Below are 17,933 nucleotides of genomic sequence, written 5' to 3' on the forward strand. Positions count from 1 at the left end.
TTGGAGTAGAATGTAAAGTTGAGTATTGATGTTGGAGATGAGATAGAAGACCCTACTATGTTCAGGAGGATAGTGGGGAGTTTGATCTACGTGACCATTACAAGGCCAGACTTGAGCTACGTTGTTGGTCTTGTGAGTCAGTTTATGCAAGTACCTAGAAAGCCACATTTGGATGCAGTTAGACACATATTGAAATATGTAAAGTCCACATTACATTATGGACTTTTCTATGAGGCAGGTACAGATGTACAGGTGTTTGGATACACAGATGCAGATTCGGATGGTAGTATGTGTGATAAAAGATCTACCAGCGGATACATGTTCTCTCTTGGTAGTGCAGCAGTTGCTTGGAGCAACAAAAAGCAATCTACCAACGGATACATGTTCTCTCTTGGTAGTGCAGCAGTTTCTTGGAGCAGCAAAAAGCAATCTACAGTTGCTTTGTCGAGTACAAAGGCTGAGTATAGAGGTGCTGCTATTGCAGCATGTGAGGTCGTATTGCTACAAAAGTTAATGGCTGATTTGGATGTGCAGGTGGAAGGTCCAGTTGTCATTTATTGTGACAACATGAGCAGTATATAGTTGGCTAGGAATCCTGTGTTCCATGCTAGGACAAAACATATTGAGGTACACTACCACTTTGTGAGAGAGAAGGTACTAGCAGGTGAGATTGACTTGGTGTATGTCAGCACACATGATCAGATAGCTGACATCTTCACGAAGGCATTGGGTACAGAGAAGCTTCAAAAGTTTCGAAGCTTACTTGGAGTTTCAGAGATGCAGTTGAGCTTGAGGGGGAGTGTTGAGATGACAAGCTCAACACATGCAGACATTGATGATGGACCGCCTAGTTAGATGGGTCCACATGTCTACACTTAGTACGTCGGTGGTCATTATGACTCTCACATGGCCACTGACTCATTACTTATTATATTCAGGTTGTTACACCTATTTACAATTGGCATAGTTATAGCGCCAGTCGACTAGTGTAGTCGGTTATGCATTGTTTGACTTAGTAGGCCACTTTCCTTTATGTTGTATCTTATCTATACTTTGTGTACATTGTAAAGAGTGTGGAAGAAGAATAAAAAACCAGCAAGAAAACGTTTTGGCCTCCATCTCTCTTCTTGTCTCTTGAGTGAGCTTCTCCTTGTGCATTCTGTGTGTGTTTAGCGCAGCATCTTGAGCAAGTCCCCCCGCCACGCAATTCTTGACAGAACCTTCATGGCTAAAGGAATACGTAGACGTATTTCCTGAAGAGCTAATAAAACTTCTGCCTCAAAGGGAAGTTGATCATGAAATCAAGCTAGTGCCAGGAGCTGCACCAATTGCAAAGAGACCATATAGAATGTCCATCTCGAAAGTGATTGAGCTGAAGGATTAACTCAAGCAACTATTAGACCAAGGCTACATTCGTCCTAGCAGTTCTCCATAGGGAGCTCCAGTGCTGTTCCAGAAGAAGAAAGATGGAATGCTTCGGCTATGTATTGACTACATAGGGTTGAATCAATCAACCATTAAGAACAAATATCCCATTCCAAGAATAGATGAACTTCTTGACCATCTTCAAGGTGTGAAGATCTTCTCCAAGTTTGATCTTAGGTCTGGATATTATTAGATAAGGATCAAGGAAGAGGATATCCCAAAGATGGCATTCAACACAAGATATGGACACTTTGAGTTCCTAGTCATGTCAATCGGACTGACGAATGCTCCTGCTACCTTCAATAGGTTGATGCAAGATATCTTTAGGCCATATCTTGATGACTTCGTACTCATCTTCTTCGACGATACTTTAGTTTACTCCAAACAGGAAGAAGATCATGAACCCTAGCTTTGCATCGTCCTTGAGACAATGAGGGCACACAAGCTTTATGCCAAAAAGAAGAAGTGTGCATTCTTCAAGCGACAAGTTGAATATCTGGGATTCATTGTATCAGCGGAAGGGATTTCAGTGGATCCAGAGACATTCTAGAGTGGCCAACACCAACAATTGTCAAAGAAATACGTAGCTTTCTTGGATTGACAGGATGGTATAGGATCTTTATAAAAAAATATGCTTTGATTGCAACGCCGCTGACAGATCTACTGAAGAAGCAAACATCAATTTTATGGTCAACTGTTGAATAATCTAGCTTTGATAAACTAAAGCAAAGTTTGGTATCAGCACCTATCCTGAAACTTCCCAACCTTGGTAAGGAGTTTGAAGTGATAACTGATACTAGCACACTTGCCTTAGGATGTGTGCTTATGCAAGAAGGTCATCCTGTAGCATATTCTTTAAGGAAACTGAAGAGCCATGAGAGGTATTATGCTACCCATGATCTGGAGCTGTTAGCTGTCATCCATGCTCTCAAGCTTTGGAGACACTACTTGGTGGGTAACAAGTTTACCCTAGTGAGGAATCATAAAAGTATCGAATGGATCTTTACCCAAAATGAGCTCAATATGAGGCAACGTCGATGGATTGAAGTGCTGGAGGAATATGATTTTGAAATCAAATACCGGCTTGGAAAGGAGAATGTAGTTGCCGATGCACTTAATCATAAGGCGTTTCTAAATTCTCTAATTTTGCAAGATCCATCAACGGCTAGATCTTTAGCCACAAAGGTATCCATGCCAAACAACCCGATACTTGAGCTAGCTAGAGAAGAGGCATGCCATGATCCAACCTATCAGAAATTGCTAAGGGAGATCCCCATCAAGGATCAAGACCCGAAGCTACAGGCAAAGTATCTAGAATTCTCTATCAATAGTGGACTTGTCTACTATAGAACGAGATTATGTATACCGACAAGCCAGTCACTCAAGCAGAAGATACTTTGGGAAGCTCATGACTCCCCTTTCTTAGGACATCCTGGCTATGCCAAGACCCTCAATGTAGTCAGAAAGAGCTATTATTGGGAGAGGCTTAAAGGTGACGTTCTCAAATATGTCACTGAATGCTTGTGTTGTCAACGCATTAAGGCTGAACATGTCAAAATGCCAGGGAAGTTACAACCACTTGACATTCCCCAAATAAAATGGGAACTCATTAGTATGGATTTTGTTGTTGGCCTACCCCAAGTTCAGGGAGGATACAACTCCATTATGGCTGTGGCTGATATGCTAACCAAGGTTGCACATCTTATCCCTGTTAAGACAAACTATAAAGCCTCAGACATTGCAAGGTTGTTCATCAAGGAAATATTCAAACTGCATGGGTTGCCCACAAGAATCATTAGTGATCGTGACTCTCTCTTCACATCACATTTCTGAAGGGCTATCTTTGAAGCCATTGGGACTCAACTCTATTTCAGTACAGCTTACCATCCCCACATTGATGGCCAAACGGAGCGAGTCAACCAAGTTATTGAGGATATGCTAAGGGCACATTGTTGCTGCGAACCCAAGAAGTGGATTCAATATTTGCCACTAGTTAAGTTTTCCTATAATGCTTCTTACCAACAAAGCATTCAGATGACCCCTTTTCAAGCATTGTATGGACACGATTGTCGAAGTTCTTTAAACTTCTTGGATCCAACCTTAAGGTTTGAAGCTTCAAAGCGCATGCTGGAAGATATGGATGACCAAATGAAGTCAATAAGACAGGACATCCAAGCCACCAAGGATAGACAGAAGGCATACACAGACTTGAAGCGTCATGACAAATCCTTCGATGAAGGTGATATGGTCTTCATTCGTGTACGCCCGAAGAAGAGTTCCCTATCCTTGGGTGAATGCAAAAAGCTAAGTCCAAGGTATTGTGAACCTTACAAAATCCTCAAGTGCCTAGGGACTAATGCTTACAGACTTCAACTCCTTGAGAACCTAAAAGTTCATAATGTATTCCGTATCAGTCTACTGAAGAAGTATGTGACTAGCCCTAGTCACGTACTTGATGATCAACAAGTTGTAATGCCTAGCGAAGGAGTCCTAAAGCTACGGCATGACAGGATCTTAGATGTTAGGGAGAGGCATTTGAGATCCAGAACCTTGAGAGAATACCTCATTTAGTGGAAAGATTATCCCAAAGAGAATGCCACTTGGATGGATGAAAGTACTCTCAACCAACAATACCCCCAGTTCTTCTCGAGATGAGGACATCTCAATTCCTCTAAGGGGGAGAGAATGTAATATTTCTACCCGAAATATTTAAGAATTTTGACTACTACACGTTCCGCGCTAAAGTAGTGCTAAGTCATCTCCCGCAATGGAATAATGTTAGTGACTAAGTCCTTATCTCGCGCGCATGATAATAAACCCCAACCGTGTTGTGCAAATAAGGCCGAGGCTAAAACCCGCAAGCCACACAAGAACACCCTTTGCGGGAAAAGGTAAATGGATAATGGTTAAAGTTATGGAAAAAATTTTTATTATTAACCCCTCCCCTCAGCCGATGCATGGCAGGGGGAGAGGGAGTGTGAGAGGAGTGGTGTTATGTGGAGAGAATGGGGGAGAGTGGAAGCATGCAAGCCACCCACGTGGGAGGCTATATCCCCCCCCCCCCCCCCCTTAGCCTATATAAACTCCCCCTTGGATCTTGGATAGGAGGGACAGAAGGAGGAATTGGACGCCGTGCTACAGCTTGCCATCACCGCCACGCCAGGAAGCTGCTGCCGCACGACGCCTGCTGCCGCCTACTCCACCTCACCATCACCATCATCAAAATCGTCGCCATCGTCCTATTCTTCACCCTCTCCATCATCACGATTCCTTCTTCCACGTTTTCTGTCAGTTACAAAAGCATAGAAGCTTCTAAATTTAACCTCCCTAAAGTCTCGTTCCCTCGTGCTTCCCCGGGAATTTAAACCCAAGCCTCCAAGGCCCCTGATCTTGTGCAAGAGAGGGAGATCGCAGACTATGAGTCTTCAGGGTGTGCAAGTAACCCAAGGGAAGCTGCTTCGACAAAAAAATACATTGCATAAATGGCCCCAAAGTTTAAGACGCGAGGCACACACGCGGGAGCCTCCAACCCAAGTCTACGCGTGGACATCCCTATGAGTCCTCATGCCCAGGTTCTTAAAGGATAAATTCGGCATAAAAGGGAATGCATTAGGCACGTTTAATTTTCATGGAAAAGTTATGAATGCAAATTACTCATTCGTCTTACGAGTTTTAGTTGCATGTTGCTCTTTGCTTTCATTTCCAAAGTGACAATCCTAAATGCATATTGCATAGGTTAAAAGGATGAAAATTTGTTTAAATGCATCCTTGTCTTCCTCGCAAGAAAGAACAAGCGCATAATGCATTTAGGCAATGATTTCCTAGATATGATTCATAGGAAATTATCATTAACATCCGTTAGAATATTGTCCAAAGAATTGCATTGCATGAAAAGGAAACCATGAACCTACCTGTTGCATGTGAGGATGCTTGCAATTTTTAAGTCGGGTTAAGTGCCGCTGAATGGATTAAGTCAGCAATAGTCTTATGACATTCGTCATGCATGAACTTCTTTATCAAAGTTGTTTTAGAAAAAGATGCATTTCATATTAAATCATGAATTCAATGCATCGGACAAAGGGTTTATAGGTATAGTTCTTGATGCAATTCAACGTAGGCTTTTATATGAGTTAGCCATGAATTGTCTATCATTATAGATTAGGCAAGGAAAAGAGATGGTCATTTTATGTTTTATAGTTGCAAAACAGGAAAAAGTCAATGAATCGCATATTTGCATGTAATGTGATGTCTTGCAACTATTTACACATTTTAGGACAAATATTAGCATCTCTAAGAAAAGATCGTTTCTTGTCGCAAGACAAGTAGACCGATTTAGCTAAATCACTTGTAATGACATAACCCACATGGGATTCGTAAAAGCATAACTAGTTGGTACGACGAACACTTCAAAGTGCTAGGTAGGGTTTGGTACGTTAAAAAAGTTCAGCCTAGTATCACACTTGGGATGCCAAGTCAAAGCTTCCAATGTCAAAGGTCCTACCCACATTCATGAAATGTTGGGTTAATTGGACGCCCATACAATAATGATCTAGGGTTTTTACCCTACAAATCAATGGCCAAATACTAGACTTCCATTTGAAACTAGAAACCTTAGGACAAAATGTTGTTGACCAAGTAAGATGAGGGTTGGGTTGGGTCAAGAGGACTCCCAAACCCTACATCTTGATCAAGCATAATTCTTGACCAAGAAATGCCATTTGATGGGAGAAATGATCCCACAAGTTAGGTGCGACACTTGTGCAACAAGTTGCAATGTCGCATGGCTTTGTGTTTAAATCACAAGTTAGATTTGCCACTCCTTGGAATAAGGTTGGCAGGTTCTAAGTACAAGCTTAATTTGCAAGAGGATGAGTAGTCATCGTGCTATTGAGTTGCCAAGTTAGGGTAACGAGCAATTGACCAATCAGGTTAGGCAACGAGGTTGCCCAGGATTTACTATCTTAATTTAAGGAACCTAAGGTGTTTGTTAATTTGGGTTAATAGGGTATAAACCCTAACCCAAGGATAAAAGGGTAAACAAACAAACCCTTGGGGATCTTGCCAAGTCGTAATTGATCCCGGATCAAATGTTGGATGCATTCGGAGAGAAGGATTCACACCTTAGTAGTTGGCCAAATAAACGACCACTAGATTGATTATGTTTGTATAGTTAAGAGTGCTGTTTGCACTTTCTTTGCTCAAGGAACTAAAGATGGAAAGATAATTAATGCTTCAGGTTGAAGGCCTGGAGGGAGAGGCAGCATCAGTTGCCCCTAACTGTCTGCCTGACCCTAACCAAGGGTGTTTTTAGCTGCGTCGGGTACGTGGACCGAACCTGCTACGAGAGGTCTCTCCGTGGGTGCTACTTGGAGCAAGAGGAGGCTTGGGTGCCAGGGGGCTCTGGCTGTAAATCTCTTGTCTCCGAGTCCTGCACAAGAGGTCGACGTGACTCGGGATTGGATCTCGATGCTCGCATACTAGTCTATGGGCGGAAACTTGGATTAGTAATCCCTAAGGATTGCTGGATTGCCTTTGGGCAGATTATGGATTGCCTTTGGGCGAATTATGGATTAAGCCTACGGGGTGGATTATATGATGTATTCCAAAGATAAATATGATCAATTGTTGAAAAGGAACTTGCTTGACATTGTTTTTCTATATCAGTGCTAAGTTTACGTGAAGGAACTGGTGATTAATTGCTAATTAAGGAAGCTATTTTTTGCATGTCAAACTAAATGTGGTAGGTAATTAGACAACTAAAGCAACCCTGAGGAAAGTGCGGTGGATGTGGCCATGGGTCCGTCCTACAAAAGGGTGGTCCCGATTGGTCGAGAACGTTTCTCAAAGAAGTTGACAGCAAGGAACGATGACCTAGAATCTAGGATATTAGAGTCCTGATTTATGCTATTTTAGGGGAACGGAATGGGACTATGCCTTACAGGCAAAGAGGTCGAGCTTTGCATCCCTCTGGTTTCCCATTCTCCTTGAACCAAGTGCAGCATGAATCCGCTTCGACCCTAACATTTCTGCATAAAGTAGTTTGCATGGGGTTCAACGCTAGTTACTCTCTAGGAACTTGACCATTAGGAGAACCCTGATTCAGGTCGGTCCTAAGTGGGAACGGTCGGAATGCTTCCGCTACGTGACAGACTTGGGAAGACCTAGATCCCAAACCCTGTGACATTCCATGGGAGTGTCGGGCGGCGCTTTCTGGACTCTCTTCCCGATGGGCTGCTAAGACGTGTCCTACGAATGAACAAGTGGACACGTTACAGTTGTTGCTGACTTGTTAAAGCCTTCTTGATTTCTGTGGATCTGCTCCTAGTAAGGATAGGATTGGAGATATAGGGATAATTGTCTAACATAAATACTGCCCATAGAAGGCACCCTATCAAATCTCAATGGCATCAGCATGCCTATTGCCTGATCAAATAATTGTTTATTCCAAATTTGTGCCTTGAAAATGACTTCCCTGAAACTAGCAGGATTGCCAAATTTTTTAGGGTATACATCACGAGAGAAAAAAGAATATGATAGCACATCATCACGTTAAAAATAGAAAACATGAACACAAATATACTATTTGTGCAAACTTTAATCACCATAGCCGAGAGTTTTAGTGATTCCATAATGCAAATCAGAGACTCAAAAACGTAAAGATCATGACACAATTATTAAGAACGACCTGCGGCAGCCATATAAGCATGGCGCTACCTTCTTGTTTGTATTTTAGAATCACATGATCAACTTCAAGAAAAGTAACTCCTTGAATACCAGAATTAGTGCCCTTACATACATGTAATCAATCTCGTGACATTGTAAGACACATTTACATAGGCTGATACATATATGAAAGTAAAAGACTAAGGTTACTAATGGAATTCATGGCCTAGGGATTTGTGCCCCTAGCAAACTCCACAAGCAAACTAGGTGCATGAATAGTGTTAATGCCTAGCCATTTTGCACATTTTGGTGATATGAAAGTGTAGGTACTTCCACAGTAGATTAAAATTCAAAAGGGTCTACCTTGATAATTTGTTGGTGTTTGAATCACTAAGAATTGGAGATTTGGACCCTTCTTATGTAGAGTGGCATGTATTGCTCTTTCCATATCGGATCCCATCGTAGGATCTTTATCATTACTGATCTCTTTCAAGTTTATTCTAGCAACTTTGCCCCTGGCATCTTGGTTTTGCCCACAAAATTGACCTTGGTGGTTATTTGGGCCAAGCTTTGGGCACTACCCCTTGAAATGTCTTGGTTCCTTGCAATAAAAGCACGTTAGAGCCTCATTGTCTTTTTCTGTGGATATAAAGTTTCCCACTGCATTTGACTTATCTCTCATTGTCCTATTTGATTGGTACTATCATTAGGCACTTTTTGCATATCCTTGTAAGTTTCCCTTATTCTAACGGTTTTTGTTCCAAATTTTTACATTTCTTGGCCTCTATTCCATCTCTTGAACTATTGGGGCTGCTTGAATCAGTGCATCTTGTAAATCCGATGGTCTCATTGACTCAAGGTGCATATTCAAGAGCGGGTTTAGACCATTTCAAAATTTGAATACTTGTTGTGAAACATCCATCGTAGGTGGATATTTTAGAAGTGTTACGAATTTGGAATAGTATGCTTCTAGGCTTAGGCTTAACTGCTTTAAGTTGAAAATTTCATTCATCTTCTGGGCTTAATACATGGGTGGAAGGTATCTCCCATGCACATCATTCTTAAGCTTGTCCTAAGTGATAGTAATTTCAGATGTTCTTTGGTCCCTACAACACTGTTTCCCAAAGATGGGCATCTCCTATCAATCTTAGTTTTGCAATCATTGCTTGATTTGACGATGCAATCCCTCTAGCAATGAAACAATCTTCCATAGATTCTATCCATGTTTCTGTCTCGGTTGGAATATCCTTTCCCTTCTAGTGGCTTGTATTTCTTGAGAAGAAATTTCTTCTCTTGAGCTTCTATAATATTGAGGTTTGAGGTGACGTCCTCGGGATTTAAGCAATGTTCATGATCAAAATTTTATTCAATAACAATATTCAAAAATACGTTAACTTGCTTAATCTATCTCATTAATTTAGGAAGGGAATTATGTACTACTCAATCTTTCTAATAATGATCTAGGTTTACACATTAAATATTTTTTGTCCACCTATTGTAATCAAAACTGGTTATCTACTTAGTAATTGAGAATAATGGATAGATATTATCCATTTGATGAAATTCTTTTTTTGAAGTTTGGATTGGTTAAACCCTAGTAGTCAGGTGGACAAAAAATAATTATTTATGTCAATAGCAAGGGAATACATTATTTGGGTAGGCTAGAGGCTTATATTATTCTTGGAAGAGGATTCTCTACTACAACCTAGGCATGGAATTGCAATACATCCATTACATAGTAATTAGGATTCTGGGAATGGATATCTAGAAATCTATATTTTAGGGGAAGATTAGGTAATCCATCTTTTTTGTAGTTGCGGCAACCGAAGCATCCTAAAACCATTACTCGGTCAGCCAATATAACCTTTGTAACCTCCCCATAGATATATAGATTTAATTTGACTTGTCTTGCTTCAATGAACATGTTGGAGTTTACTCTGGCCTCATAGAATAGATAAATCTTGGAAACCTTAAGTGTTTCCATCCATCTTAGCCTCTTTAAATTTTTGTTGAGGTAAGAAAGATGGTTTGTGTCAATGTAACAATACCCTTTTCTTAACATCTATTATCTTTTGGAATACAAGGGCGAAGGATTGTATATCTAATCTAATATTTGCATCATCTAGTTTCTTCAACTAAAACTAGAGGAGTGCATTGCTGACATAAACATAAATTGAAAAATCAAGAATCATTCCCAAGGTTTGTCCCTTTGCCAAAAATCAAGAACATATATTAACAAGAGAAGAATTCATAACCTAAGGAAAATATATCTTATGGTGTAGTCATAAAATTTTTAATTAGTTTTTTATACTTACATCGTATCCTATATCAATGTAGGCTCTGATACCAACTATAAGGTGCCCACCCGTTGCTTCCTCATCGGCATGTTCTTATCAAGAGATATCCTAGAAAACGTTGTCCAGGATTGCATGAAATACCTTGGAGTTTGCTATCTAGGCTCACTCGAGTCTACCCCCTGGAGTGGAAGTTCTGGCCATACCCATGAGGATCAACCTATGTTTTGGGTTCTTATTATGGATCAAATCACCTACTAACGGTTGGTTAGTGTCAGTAATTTGAGTTTTCCACTTCTTGTAGAATTATTGAACTGAAGCAGACTTGCATTGCACTTGGTTCAAAGAGAATGGGAGATGAAGGGGACTGTGGCACCTCGACCCTTCTGCCCATGGGGCGAAATCCCATTCCGGTCACCTAAAATAATGCAAGTCGAGTTTCTCACTATCTAGTGGTCATTCATTTACCTATTTATGAATGTAAAATTTTCCTTTTGGAGAAAATCTCTCAACTTATCGAGTCCACCCAACTGTAGGCTTGGACCCATCAAGGATCCATTCTCCCGCTTCCCTTGACAGAGTACATCTAATTACCTAATTACCTACCATTTTAGGTTCGACATATAGAAATAACTTCTTTGATTATCTATTGATACAAATTCATTACATGATTTCATTTCATGACACAAAAATAGTGTAAAGAAATTCCTTCTCAATAGTTCCTTTAACAAAAAATATATTTTTGCAATGTTTGTGTCTTGGCTATGGACCTTATGTCAACCCGAATGTATTATTCTCACCAAGTTTAGTTCCTAGACTAGTATTGGAACTTCCAGAATACCATCTAGATCCAAAGGGTAATTGACAGTTTGTAAGAGTCTAAGGAGTTTGTAACCAGAGCCCCTTGGTATCCTCACCTCCTCTTGCCAACTATAGTTCCCTACGATAAGACCTTTCACACCATGATTGGTCTATACTCACTAATGTGAAAACAGAAACCCCTTGGAGTAGATTTTATTCACACCGCTTGGCGAGGCCTAGCACCATCAGAGAACATTGTCTCAGTAGACATTCTATGCTCATTAGAATACTGCCTTGATCGATGATCTTGTATACCCAATTATCCATCTTTTAGCCTGATGATTTTAGGAAAGATTAGTACCTAACTCACAATCACAAACATCTTACTTCGATTGCACTATACACAATTTTTTTAAAAATTTATTTCCAAGACAAACTTTTTTTTCAAAAATACTTTGCCTTTGGTCTTCATCTCCATCTTCTTCATGTCGTCGAGCTTTGCAGCTGAGTTATCTTCTTTGTAATAAAGCTAAATTCCGCAGCAAGATTTTAAATTGAAAATACAAGAAATAGACATAAAATTCTAGGAAGCCATAGCCAAGGTGGCTTAGCAAGAAATGGTATTACCAATATTGGTTGAGAATCAATTGATGAGAGGCTGCAACAAGGTATGCACCCCAAGCTATGGTGGCCAAGAGTATTCACCCTCTTAGATGGTGGGAGGTTGAGACCTCAAACAAGAAATGTTTGTAAAATGGCAAAAAGATGCTACACATGTTACACCTCCACCTTTTATACTTACCCTAGACTAAGGCATTTATGCTAGGCATTTATGCTTTATTACAAGCCATCCCATCCTAAAAGAGCTTTGTCCTCAAAGCTCTAATTGGGACAATTGATGAAGAAAGATTACAAGAATAGCTTGTAAGTGATGAATTCATGCTGATTGAAACTCCAAGTTGAACAAGATCTCATATATCAATGAAGTATAGGTATGAAATTTGAATATACTGCTGGAAACTGTCCAAAATAGGCTGCTGCACAAGAATGATCATAACTTGAAGAAGGAATGTCCAATCATCATGGATGAGATATAGAAATGTAGAGGACAAACCCTAGTATCCAGCCATGCCATAAAAATCCAATTTTGATGACCATAGAGCAATTATTTTTATGATAGAAATTTAATACAACAAGCTGTCCTGTTCAGATATTACTATGTTTCCTACAAAAGCCATGGCAAAGAATCAAGGTATGATGATGGTTTCCAAGTAGACTCCTCCATGGGCAAACCTCTCCATTTAATAAGGTAATCTAGCAGGGAACGATTCTCTTTTGCCAATAACCTCTTCAGGCTCATAAATGATAAGACCATCTTCATCGATGGGAGGTAACTCTTCTAAAACCTTTATGGATGGACCCACATATCTGTTAAGTTGGGAAACATGGAAAGTAGAATGAATCCTTGTTGAAGAAGGCAAATCAAGCTCGTATGCAAGCTCGCCAACTCGTTTGAGGATTTGATAAGGCCCATAGTAATGATGAGCCAACTTATTATGACCGCCTTTGAGAGAAGCATAACTAGATTTAGGCACTTCGAGGAATACCCAATCCCCTTCTTCAAACTCCAAAGGTCTCCGTCTTCGCTTTTCATCATCATAAGCCTTCATAACATCTTGTGCCTTCCGAATGTTTTCCTTACATTGATGGAAACGAGCTTCCATTTTCTCAACTTTAGCCTTGGCTTGTGGATTGACATCTTCATGAAAAAGGGCTGAAGGTATTTGCACTTTGTATCCATAAAGTGCTTCAAATGGTGACATGCCAATGCTAATACGATGAGTATTATTATAACAAAATTCAGCAAGATGTAACCAATGTTCCACAAAGCTTGAGTGTCATGGCAAAAATGACGAAGATAGACTTCCAACCATTTATTGAGACACTCCATTTGGCCATCGGTTTGGGGATGATATGCCATGCTAGGAGTCAAAATTGTTCCCATAGAAGTGAATAAACTTCTCCAAAAGCTTCCCATGAACTTAGTATCACGATCGGATACTATCTTCAACGACATACCATGAATCTTAAAAACACATTCCATGAATTATTCAGCCACTTGCTTTGCTGTAAATTGAGCCTTGATAGGGATAAAATGAGCTAATTTAGTCAATCGGTCCACCACCACATAAATGCTATTCCACCCATGCTTTGTTGTAGGTAAGTCCACAATAAAATCCATTGTAATATCAGTCCACTTGCCTTGAGGAATAGGAAGTGGCTGAAGTAAACCACGGGGTAGAAGAGAGGAATCTTTATTTTGTTGACATGGTAGACATTGCATAGCATAATCCTTAACATCCCTCCAAATGCCCTTCCAATAGAAACTCTTATGGATATTATCAAATGTTTTAAACAACCCATGGTGTCCCGCTAAGGGTGAAGAGTGCATCTCATGCAAGATACGGTCTTTGAAAGAAGATTGTGGTGTCAAGAATACTCTACCACGATACCATAAAAGACCGTTGTGCCATTTGAAATTTGGATACTCTTCTCCTTTGCCTTGTTGAAATGCCTTCATCATCTTTGATGCTTGCTCATCAAGCAAATACTCCTCTTGGATATCATGGATCCAATCCTTATGCACGGTTGAAATGGTAGAAATGAAACATGCCCACATTCTTGATAAGGCATCCGCCACCACATTGTCTTTTCCAGCCATATAAGATATTTCGAAGTCATATCCTTGAAGAGTAGCTAACCATCTTCGTTGCTTGGGAGATAAATTTGGTTGTGAAAGAAAATATTTCAGCACACAATGATCGCTTTTAACCTTGAAATGGTTGCCATAAATATAATGTTGCCACTTTTTGATAGCATGCAATATTGCTAATATCTCTTGCTCATAAACATGTAATTGACTCTCCTTGTCATCAAGCTTTTGGCTCTCATAAGCTATGACTCCATGATCTTGACATAAAACAACTCCAATTCCTCTTCCACTAGCATCCGCACATATGGTAAACTCCTTAGAGAAATCTGGACATACAAGGATGGGTGCTGAAATTAGAAGATATTTCAGCTCATTAAAACTTTGATCGGCGATGGAATCCCAAAAAAAAGCTTACTTTTTGAGCCTATCCATCAATGGAGCCACCACATGAGCATAATTCTTGATGAACCTTCTATAGAAGAATGACAACCCAAGGAATCCCCTCAAAGAGGTTGCATTCGTAAGAGTAGGTCATTCTTTGACACATTTTACCTTATTAGGGTCCACTCTAATCCCTTGTTCTTCCACAACATAACCTAAGTATTCAACTTCATCTTCCATGAAAGAACACTTCATCATCTTGGCAAAGAGTGTGTGTCTTCGTAAAGTGTCAAAGACCTCTCTCATATGCTTCAAATGCTCATCCTTAGATTTACTATAGATTAGGATATCATCAGAGAAAACAAGAACTATTTTGAATAAGAAGGGCTGTAATATTTTATTCATGAGGGCTTGAAAAGTAATAGGTGCATTGGAAAGTCCAAATGGCATAACCAAGAAGTGATATAACCCTCTTTCAGTTCTAAAGGCTATTTTGAACTCATCTCCTTCCTTCATTCGGATTTGATGATAACCCAATTGAAGATCTATTTTGGTGAAGACATTTGCATCTTTAAGCTCATCCAAAAGATCATCAACTCGGGGAACAGGATACCTATTCTTGACCGTTGACTTGTTCAAATCCCGATAATCAATACACATGCAAAATGATCCATACCTCTTTTTGACTAAGATCATGGGAGAGACAAATGGCAATTGACTTTGCTAAATTAAACCCAGTTGTAGCAATTCCTTGACTTGACGCTCTACTTCTTCCCTTTCAAACTTGGACAAGTGATAGGGAGGTTTGTTGATGGGTTTTGTATTGGGCAACAAGTCTATAGGATGGTCAACCTCTCACTTTGGAGGTAAAGATGCATGAAAAATATGACCAGCATGCATGGCTAAAAGATCAGCCCCATCATCAGCATCATCAATACAAGAAAAATCCATATCATCATGCCTCGCTCATGAAAGCATATCAGCTACTAGGTTGTCTTTACCTGCTATGTGCCTAAACTCAGGATTCATGGATTTTATGTATCCAATCCACCTAAGCATGGCAATATCTAGGGTAGATCAACTCATGATCATACCTAGAAGAGGCAAACAATCAATCTCGACCACCACATCAGCTCCAATGAAGTACTCTCTGCCATTCTTGAGAGCCATGACAACTCCCAAGTGCTCTCTTTTAACTTGTGGATACCTTCGTTGCCGCTCATTTAGGACTTTCACCCCAAACCAGATAGCATACCTATTCCCATTTGCATCATATTGGACAATAGTCCATCCAATGCCGATAGGACTACTATCAACAGTAAGCACAATAGGTCTTCCATACTCATAATCTGCCTTTCGAAGAGTTAGAGCAGCTCTCAATAATTTCTTCAGTTTCTGCATGGCTTTAGTATGTTTTATCTCCCAAGAAAAACATTCCCCTTTCCTCAAGAGCTGATCAAGATCATCTGCAATATGGGCAGGAATCCAAATAAGATAAAACACACAAGCTCCAAGAAACCTATAAACCTCTGAGGTAGAAGAGCAAGTCTCCGCAATCTTTTCTATGGCATCAACCTTCGGAAGAGAAGGCTACTTGCCATAATATCCACACATATGACCAACAATCAAAACTTCTTTGGCTCCAAAAATAGACTTCAACCCTGACAAGGTCAAATTCACTTCTTCCAGTTTGCAAAGAATCTTCTCAACATCTCTAATATGTGAAGCCACAAAGAATCTGCATCCATGACCATCTAAAGAATCATCTTTACCTTCTTCCAAACATACCTTGATAGGTAAGTCATCAATGAAAGGCATAGTAAGCTCAGGAATAAAATCTCATAGAACCTTGTTCATCCCATTCATCATATGAGCAACCGAATTAGTAGCTCCTTATGGAAGCGTACACATTCAAACAAGGCCTAGAGGTGTCTTCATCGTAGTCAAATCTCTGCTTTCAAGGGCAAGCTGGAACTAATCATATCCAAAATAAAGGTCACCAAGAGAATAAATAGCATGACCAGCAAAAGCCTCAGCAAACTCATCCACAATAGGTCCTGCACCAACTTTTTGAATAGTGACCTTGTTCATTGACTGTAGGTCCTGTATGAATATGAGTGTCCCATTATTTTTAGGAACTGTGAACCACTTGTTCAAATATGGAGCTGAAGATGGCTCTAGAATTCCCATCTTGATCCACTCATTCAAGAGTTCTGCTAGTTTGGGCAAGTGAGCCCTCGACATAGGAATAGGCCATAGATTCCAAGGGACATGCGGAATGGTAAAAATAACCATAGGCATCACAACCCTAGGATCAACACATCCAATCTCATGTGGAAAGAAAGCAAAAGTTTTTTCATGTCTGCATAACATCTCTTCAAAACATGTGACCTCTTCAGGAAGTAGAAAATCTTTGGACATAATCTTCATCTCTTTCAATGTCTCACCTGAAAACTTATATACAATACCTACAGGATCTCGCAAAGAAGGTTGCATAGCAGCTCTTCTAATCATCTCATCACTGTCCAAAGGTAGCAGTCCTACAACTGGTCGAACCTTCTTATCAACTGTCTTATATTTTGCCTGAATTCATGCTTCATTGCTACAACCTGTAAATTTCATTCCTAAATGAAAATACCCTGGTAAACACAAATTTTGTTGTGTATAAATAGCAACACCCAAATCTTTTTACTGAAATGTTAGCAAGGAATTCTTTTTGCTAAGAATCCTTAGCACCCAAATTCTTTTGAAGCATGAAATCAGCAATCTCACAATACATCACTAGAGAATGAGCCTGTAAGACATATGTCATCTCTTGATTGTTAGCATTTAGCAAAACCAAAATTTCTTTCATGGTATCTGAGCATGAAAGGTCATCATAGAGACCATCTATCTGGTCTTCTTCCTGCAAAACACCTCCAATCATTATTTCTTTTTCCTTTTTTTTTACATACTGCCTGGCAGCTCTATGCATATCAGAAATATGCTGAAAACACAAAGTACTTTCAGTGGATACACCATAAACACATGAGAAAAATTTGCTGCTACCAGGATGCGAGAACTTTCCCTGACTTGTACCACCATCGTCTCGCAAGACAGTGGTACCTAGCAAAAATCCAGCTCTCCTGATGGAAGAGGGAAATCTCTCAAAGAATCTTTATTCCGCTGATGATTAATACCAATAGTCATGAACTGAACAACTCTCTTTCCATCCTTGCTTCGAATCAGACCCATCATCTAGAACCTTAGTCTCCATCTGAGACTCAACAATAAATGGTTGCCCCTAAATAATAGGATAAGAACAAGAGTTTTGTTCAAAGAAATGATAGGACTCACCCACATCTCCAATAGAAATCTTTAGATTTGGATAAGCAACATATAAATCTCTTGCAGTGTTGTTGGCCGCACACATGCGCCAGCCATGATTAACATCAACTGGCCATCTACTAGTATCATATAAACATCACGCAATTACATTAATCTCGGAACCATGATCCAAAAGAGAAATACAAGGAATCTCAGTCTCACCAAGCTTGATGATAGTTTCTATAGTCGCACAAGCCCAGTGACTTCGAGAAGAATGGCTACGAGGCACCAATCTAGGCACATCTCCGCTCTCATCATACTGCACGGGCTGAAGTAAAGGATGAAGAGAC

Source organism: Lygodium microphyllum, chromosome 19 (genome assembly GCF_053477565.2).
Source record: "Lygodium microphyllum isolate KBCC chromosome 19, Lygodium_microphyllum_v1.1.10, whole genome shotgun sequence".
Lineage (NCBI taxonomy): Eukaryota > Viridiplantae > Streptophyta > Polypodiopsida > Schizaeales > Lygodiaceae > Lygodium > Lygodium microphyllum.